This window comes from Castor canadensis, chromosome 13 (assembly GCF_047511655.1).
Source record: "Castor canadensis chromosome 13, mCasCan1.hap1v2, whole genome shotgun sequence".
Classification (NCBI taxonomy): Eukaryota; Metazoa; Chordata; class Mammalia; order Rodentia; family Castoridae; genus Castor; species Castor canadensis.
This window is the reverse complement of record NC_133398.1, coordinates 12548383-12557371: the sequence shown is the minus strand read 5'-3', so window position 1 is coordinate 12557371 and position 8989 is coordinate 12548383. Positions and strand designations below refer to the sequence as shown.

General features: G+C 37.1%; 1 pseudogene; it reads left to right on the top strand.

Annotated features, from left to right (window-relative positions):
* Positions 1 to 4152: 4152 nt before the first annotated feature.
* Positions 4153 to 5091, top strand: LOC109680938 (olfactory receptor 1G1-like; annotated as a pseudogene).
* Positions 5092 to 8989: the final 3898 nt, after the last annotated feature.

Genomic DNA, 8989 nt, shown 5'->3' with positions numbered 1-8989 from the left:
ACTCAAAATTAGCTAACAACTTAAAATATAAGACCCCAAAGCATGAAACTACCACTGGAAAACAACATATGAGGAACACTTTGTCTGGACAAAAATTTGTTTGTACAAGACCCCAAAAAGCATGGGCAACAAAAGCAAAAATTAACAAATGTGATTACATCAAACTACAAGTTTAATGCACAGCAAAGGAAACAATGAGTGTAATGAAGAAGCATCCTTCAGCAAGAGAGAAACTATCCATAAACTGTACATCTGACAAGGAATTAATATCCAGAATACACAAGGAACTAAATTCAACAACAAAATAATTCAACAAAAATGGGCAAAGTACTGCATTCTTTCACTCTCAAGCGGAATATTAAAAAGTTTTCTAAAAGTTAAAAGTAGAATTGTGGTTACTAGAGGATGGGAAAAGGAGGAGAGGGGGAAGTGGAGAAAAGTTGATCTATGGAAACTAAGTCACAGCTATATAGGTGTATGAAGTTCCAGTGTGCTACTGCACAGAAGGATGACTACGGACAACAATTATGTAGTATTTATTTCAAAAAGCCAGAAGAAAGAATTTTGAAATTTTTCAGCATAAAGAAATGATCATTTTATCAAATATGTTAAACAAGTTTAACCAGATTTAAACACTATACAATGTATACATACATGTATTAATGCATATAATTTTGTGTTTTCATGTATCAGATAAAATTAATTTGACTAATTTTTTTAAATGGACAAGTGATCTTAGTAGACATCCCTCAAAAGAAGACATACAAATGACCAATCAGTATATGAAAACATGCTCAATATCACTAATCATAATGAAATGCAAATCAGAACCACGGTGAGATATTATTTCATCTAAGTTAGAATAGCTATTATCAAAAGTTTAAAAACATGTATAGGCAAGGATATAGAGAAAAAGGAACATTTATTGTTGGAAGGAATGTAAAATAGTACACATATTTCTCAGAAAATTAGAACTACCATACGATCTAGCAGTCTAACTTCTGATATATCCAAAGGAAGTAAAATCAGTACGTTGAAGAGACATGTGCACTCACATGTTTATTGCAGCACTGCTCAAGACAGCCAAGAAATGGAAACTGTCCGTCAACTGGTGAATGGGTAAAGAAAATGTAGTATACATATACACAATGAAATACTATTTCAGTCATTACAAAGGGCAAAATACTGTCATTTGCAGAAACATGGATAGAACTAGAGGACATTATGTTAACTAAAATAAATCAAGCACAGAAAGCAAACACTGCATGATCTCACTCGTGGGAAGTCTAAAACTGTTGATTTCACAGAAGTTCAGAGCTGAATGGTAGTTACCAGCAGCTGAGAAGAATAGGGGGAGAAAGTTTGGTCAATGGGCACTAAGTTCTAATTAGACAGAAGAAAGAAATTCTGGTGTCCCATTGCACAGTAAGGTAACTATAGATAATGATAATGTATTGTGTATTTTGAAAAAGCTGAAAAAGGATTTTGAGCATTTTCACTGCAAAGAGGATAAACGTTAAGGAGATACATTTGCTTGATTTGAATGTTATACTATAATGCATATGAATATTGAAACATCACATGGCACCCCATGTGATAATTTTTATGTGTCAATAAAAACATTTACCATAAGTATCTTTCGATTGCAGCAGTGTGCTGCAGAATTATAAGGATAGAAAAACCACTGAGACAAAACAGACTCCACTTAGGGGATTGCCTGATATGTGGTGATGGTGATACTAGCTTGCAACAGGAGAAAGACACCCTTTTGAATAGTGGTGTTGGTGTAAATTAATATCAGCATAAAGACAAATGCACCATAACTCATGTCATAAACAAAAATTGCTTCCAGAAGAATTATATATATAAATATGAACAATATGTATATTTATAATTATATATATAAATATGAACAATATGTATATTTGGCCAGCTAAAAACAAACTTCAAAAGTCTCTAACTGTAAAGGAGCAAGTAGACATACTAGATTAACTAAATTTAAGAACTAATATTCATCAAACTGTATCATTTAGATAGTACAAAGAAACTCACAGAGTGAGAGAAGATCCTATCCACCGACAAAGAAATCAAATCATAATATACAAGCATGCTTCTAGTCAGTGGGAAAGGGGGAGAAGTGCAATGGAAAAATAAGCTAACACTTGAATAGCTACTCTACACGTGAATCATCAAAATGACTGATAGACATAAGAAAAGATGTTCAATTGCTATCAAAGAAATATAAATTAATACCATCATGAGACACTATAACACATGCTCCATCACAGGTGAAAATTTAGAAGATGGGGCTTGGGTGTAGTTCAGTGGTAGAGTGAATGCTTCATGTAGCATGCCCTGGATTCCATTCCCAGCATCAAAAAAATAAGTAAATGAAATTTAATTGGCTAGCAACCTAAGTCTTCCTGAAAACTTGGAGCAAATAAAACCTCTTTTGCTACAAATTAGAATATATATTGCAAATGCTGTTTGGGATTTTCATTGGGTCATACCTATTAATGTGCTCCCTTAAATGACATTTCCATTCTTTGGCATATACAAATAATTCCACTCCAGAGAAATACATACATATGCCTGCCAAAAGGAATTACAAGAATATTCACAGCAGCTCTATTCGTAATATACTAAAACTGAAAAAAACTAAATTCCCCTTTATTACAGTGGACTTTTAATGTGTCATATTTGTATAATGGATTTCAAAGCAGAATGAGAATGAATAAACCATAGCCACTAAACATTGGTGAATCTCAGAAACAAAATGTTAACCAAAGTAAGTTAGAGAAACTGATAAATTACCTTATATTAAATATAAAAGTTTCTGTTCCACAACAGACACCCTAATTGCACATAATAAAAATAACATTAAGAGTTAGAATATTGACCAAGATACTTGGGCTGAGACAGTGTCAAATTCTAATGAGGAATGTATGACTTATCTCTGCTGTCTCCTTGTGAACAATTTATCCAAGTGTTTCCATCTGAGTCACAGATTTGAAGTGAATAGGTTAACAGTAGCAAGTCCAGAGCAGCACCCCCAAAATGATGGACAAGAGAAAGACCCTTGAGAGTCTACAAGTGGAACAGAAATCCCACTTGAAAGCTTCAGTGTATCTCCTCTCTTTAGGGATTCAGAGACAATTAGTCTCTGTATCCAGTAATAAGAACTCTGAGTCATCCAAACCCAAACATTCCCACATGAGCCACCTTAAGGGCTTTCCATTTCCACTTATTATGACTCCAGAAACCTATCCCGCAGTAGTCCACAACCCTGGATTTCATGTCCATTCTATAAGGAGAAGAGGTTGAATTTGTCATTGAACAAGAGGGGAAAGCATTGCTGCTGCAGAACCCCACAGCTCAGTAGTATCTGAGATTGGTTGAGATCAGTCAGGTAAGTGCTGAATCAGAAGGACCACAGTTCATTTGTGGCCTTTTCTAGTCACTCATTGAGTCACCTTGGACAATTTACTATACCTCTTTAAATCTTAGTTTCCTTATTTGAAAAATAGAGAGTTTATCTTATAAAACAGTGAAAATCCAATGAGATAGGAAAAGCACTTTTTAGCACAGTGCCTGAGGAGGCCTGTGTATTAAATGCTTCATCTCCAGCTTGGAACTATTGGGAGTGGTGGAAACTTTAAGAAGCGAAGGTTAATGGGAAGTGTTTGGTCATGGGATCATGGAGGTATGTCTTCAGAGGAGATTGCCGAATCCTGGTGTCTTCCTTTTTCCCTATTTCCTGTGCCACCCATGAGGTGAGCCACCCATGAGGTGAGCAGTTTTGCTCTACCATGCATTCTTTGCCATGATGTGATGCCTCACCACAGGTCTAAGTGCAAGTGGGTCAACCAGCCATGGACTGAACCCTATAAAACCAGGGGGCCAAAATAAACCTTTTCTCTTTAGTTGATTATCTCGGGTTTTTGTTCTAGTGACACAAAGCTAATGTAGTAGGCATAACAATAACGACCTCATAGGCTCATAGGGATCTTTCAGGTCTCAATGAGATAATGCATAGCTATCAATATTTTGACATCATCTTTATTTTATGCCATTCTTTTCATCAAGAAAATGTTAGGGCAGGAAAAGTTTTTCAAGTGTCATTCTCCCTTTTGTTCTTTAGTTATCTGCAATATGAAGATAAACTACAGCAGTATTTCAGAATTCCTCCTCCTGGGCTTCTCTGAGCAGCAGGAACAGGAGCCTTTCCTCCTTGCCATCTTTCTGGTCATTTACTTGGTCACCATAGTGGGGAATACTCTCATCATCCTGATGATTGGTTCTGATTCATGCCTCCACACCCCCATGTACTTCTTCCTGGCCAACTTCTCCCTCACAGACCTGTGTTTATCATCTACCACTGTCCCCAAGATGCTCATGCACATCCAGGCTCACAGGCATACCATCCCCTATGCTGGATGCCTATGCCAGGTCTATTTCTTCTTGTGGTTCATTGGCCTAGATGTTTTCCTTCTAGCAGTGATGGCTTATGACCGGCTTGTGGCCATCTGCCATCCTCTTCACTATACCTTGGTCATGAGTCCCAGATGCTGCATCCTGCTGGTAGACATGTCCCTCATTCTTTCACATTCATACTCTCTAACCCACACCATTCTCCTGACTCAGTTATCTTTCTGCATGGACAACACCATCCTTCACTTCTTCTCTGAACTTCTTCCCCTGTTGAAGCTCTCTTGTTCCAATACTTATGCCAACCAATGGGTGCTAATGTACTAGGGAGGGGCGTTAACTATTTTGATTCCCTTGCTAATCATCATTTCATATATCCGTATTATGGCCACCATTGTGACAGTTTCATCAGCAAGTGGAAAGTGGAAGTCTTTCTCCACCTGTGGCTCCCACCTCTCAGCAGTTTGCCTCTTCTACGTGTCTGCTGTTGGGGTGTACTTCATTCCTTCTACTTCTGATTCAACCCACAAGGAGAGGATAGCAGCAGTAATGTATGCTGTGGTGACGCCCATGTTGAACCCATTCATTTATAGCCTGAGAAACAAAGACATGAAGAGTGCTTTGGGAAGATTCCTGAGCAGGAGGGCACTGCAATCTCCTTAAGGCCAGAGACATCATTTTGGGAATTCAGAGAAAATCAACTTGTACAGTTATTTTGGTGCCTAAGCTCGAATCCTGGATCTCTTACTTGTTAGCTTTCCAACCTGGGGCATACTAGGTAACTTCATTGAATGTCAATTTCCCCACCTCATAAAACATAGTGATAATATAATCAACATTGTAAAGTGTTTCTTATGTATATACATATATGCTTTGCTGAGCCCCAGGTGTTCATTATCTTCTGCAAGATTCAACATATTCCTTTGAGGTACACATTTTTATCTTTGGCATTGTACAAAAGAAAAAATAGAGGCTCCAAGAGGTTAAATTGCTTGCTTGAAATTAACAGCAGAGCCAGAATTTGGACTCAATTCTAATTCCAAAACCATCCTCCTAATGATTACAATATGCCTAAATAGACATGAAGTCTACATATCCATCTCAATCATTAGTTTTCATTATTCTCTCACATTGTACATTACACAAGTCCAATCAACATTCTCTCACAAAACTAACATGATTTGATTATGGGGCAAGGCAAATAATCTATAGAAGCATAAAAGCCCATAAGCATTCTGATATCTCCCCAGGGGAGCACAACCTCTGCTTGAGGATAAGTCTCTAGTTAGACATTCTGAATGATTTACAAATCAAGCCACATGATCAAAGATTAGAGTTCATGAATCACATTATTCTGTGCTTTTTCCTAGTTTCTTTTACTGAAAAATTCTTCAGCACTATGCTAACAGTCTACATCTAGATCTATTTTAAAACTTAACTTTCCAATCTCATATTGCATCTCCCCTAGGGATTTCTGCTAAGGATATATACTGACAACCTCCAAATGATTTTTCAATAACTCATAGGAGAAATTCTGGAATTCTCACTGCATTTTGTCAATTTCTTTCTTACATAATTGTTACTCTACTGAGATTGTTTGGGTTTTTTGGGTTTGTTTTTTTTTTGTGGAATTGGGGAGTTGAATTCATGCCTTTGTGCTTGCAAACGAGGAGCTCTACCACTTGAGCTACATCTCTATTCTGTTTTGCTCTGGTTATTTTTTGGAGATGCAGTTTCACAGACTATTTGCCTTGGCCAGCCTTGAACTATGATCCTCCAATCTCAGCCTCCAAAGTAGCTAGGATGACAGGCAAGGGCCATGGGTGCCCAGCAAGAGATTTTTTTTAATGTCCTACATCATTCAGCTCAGATGGAAAGGGAAGATTTTTCTCAGTAATGAAGATGATAGTCACCTCCATATTGAGCCCCTTTGCTTATGGCTTGAGAAACAGAGATAGGGAACACAGTGGATACTACTCAGAAGAAAACCTCTGACACTATTTCTCAGGACTTTAGAATCTTGACTCTAATTTGTAGCTGAGAGTTGACATCAGTCTTCAAGAGTGCAACCAATGTAGCATCCCTGAACCCAAAACTTCTTGGTTATGTTTACATTTTGACATACAGGCTTGCATCTGAGGACAGGGAGGGAACAGGTGATATCAATAACCTTTAATCATCTATGTGAAATGCACAGGATCTGGGTAGTTCTTTACCCACTCTCAGAATGGCTCCTGTTCATTTTTGCTGGATGCCCAAGAGGAGTCCATGTGTCAGGGACTTGTATACCTATAAAATGAAAATTAAAGTTTAAATTTTGTCTAGAATAAGTTGTAATGGAAATAAAGAAGATATTTATAGCCCAAGAACATAGGATTCATTATGTCTGGTAGAATGAAACAGAAAGTAAATATTCTGATACTTTACACTTAAACAATCACTGCCCCATAGATGAACAAGCAGTAGTTTAATTTAAGCCCTGAGTTCCAGTATTGGCTCTGCTGTGAATGGACTGTATAACGCTTGCACAATCACTTAACAATACTGCATCTGTTTTTAAAAAGTAATTGGACTACATATTTCAATTCTATTAGTATTTATCGCCACAGTGATAAGAACTCAAGATTTGAACTCACAAATTAGAAATTAAGACCCTTAATCCATCATTTTCACATTATGACACTTGAAGCAACTTTCTTCTCTCTGGGTTTGGGGTTCTTTTCACCTGTGAAACTGGAAGAACTACTACATCATAAGACTACTCTGAATAACAAATGCTATATGAATTCACTTGGATCACAGTAAGTGCTCAATAAACACTGACTCTAAGTCTTGAGAGCAATTATTTATCCTCATAAATCTTAGAGCTTCCCTTCTTGCCCTTTGTCCAGATGACCCCCCCAATAACTCACATTCTGGAATCCTTGTTCCCAGTGTTCCTAACCCATTTCCAGTGTTCTTGTTTCACTATCAAGAATCTTCTAGGTTATTAATTTCTCTGCTATGTATTTTGGAGGATTCTGAACACAGACCTAGAAACTCCTTTAAGGAGAATTATCCCCAGAAATTACTTCTTTCTCCATATTTGCCTCACATGAATCACCAAAAGTCAATTTAATGTAGGTAGAAGAGCTTGCTAGTGCTGGGAAGAACATCACTTCACTAGGATTGCTCTGTGCTTCCTAGTGGAGGAATTAGGTGACAACTATCCTAACTGGTCCCCTTACTCACTCTGCTCCATCTATTTACTTTGAGCATGTTCAGTTCAGTTCCTCCCTCTTTCTTCTTGACAACAATCCCTAATTACTGGGAGCCTATACTCTGATGTATAACTCCAAGGGAAAGCATCCACCCCCACACACCTGGGGGACCCTTGCTAGTCCAGCACTGCCTTCTTCTGAAGTTGACTAGAAAAGCACTTACACACTCACTCTAACTTGTTCTCTGCAGATAAACTATGATCAATAGTAGAATGACAGTTTGGCCTCCATCTCAACTTGCCTTGTCTTATTTATTAATTGATTCATAACTGAAGTGGAAGAGTGCTTACTTACTGAACTCCCTCAAATACTCCCAATGATCCCAAAATCACAGCTCCATCACTTATGTGATCAGTGATTCCAGTGTAAGTACTGCTTCCGAGTCTCCTTATCGTTAATAAGAAAGTAAATATAAAGGGTTTTAAGTCATATTTTAAATTAGTTTTAGGTTCACAAAAATATTGAGAGCAGATATCCTATTGTCCCTACTTATGGATAGCCTACCCCATTATCAATGTCCTCCACCAGAGTGGTATTTTTGTTAAAACTGATAAAAACCTACATTGATACATCATTGTCATTCACAGTCCATACTTGAATTAGGATTTGCTCTTGGGTTTTTATATCCTATAGGCTTGGACAAATGTACAACAACATGTTGTACTATTACAATTTAATGCAGAGTATTTTAATTGCTCAAAAAATCTCCTATGTTCTACCTATTCATATCTTCCTCCCCAAACCCTTGGCAACCACTAATCTTTTTACTGTTTACATAGTTCTTCCTATTACAGAATGTAATTGGAATAATACATGCATAGCCCTTTAAGATGGACTTTTTTCACTTAGTAATCTATCCTATGTTTCTTCAGCATTCTTTCTAGGACTCAATATAATATACCATTGTGTGGTTGTAACACAATTTATCCATTCATGTACTAAAAAACATCTTAACTGCTTCTAAGACTAAACAATTATGAATAAAGCTGCTATAGACATCTATATGCTGCAAGTTTTTTAACTTCTTTGGAAGAGATATCAAGGGCCATGACTTACTGATGGGGTTGTACAATAAGAGTATGTTTATGTTTACATTCCTGTTTTTTTAAAAGAAACTGCCAAGCTATCTTCCAAAGTGGCTGGACCATGTTACATTCTCCTCAGCAGTAAATGGGAGTACCTGTTGTTTCACATCCTCACTGGCATTAGATGTCCGTGTTCTAGATTTTGGTTACTCTAATATTTGTGCAGTAGTATCTCCCTGTTGTTTTAATTTGCATTTCCCTAATGAAATATGACAT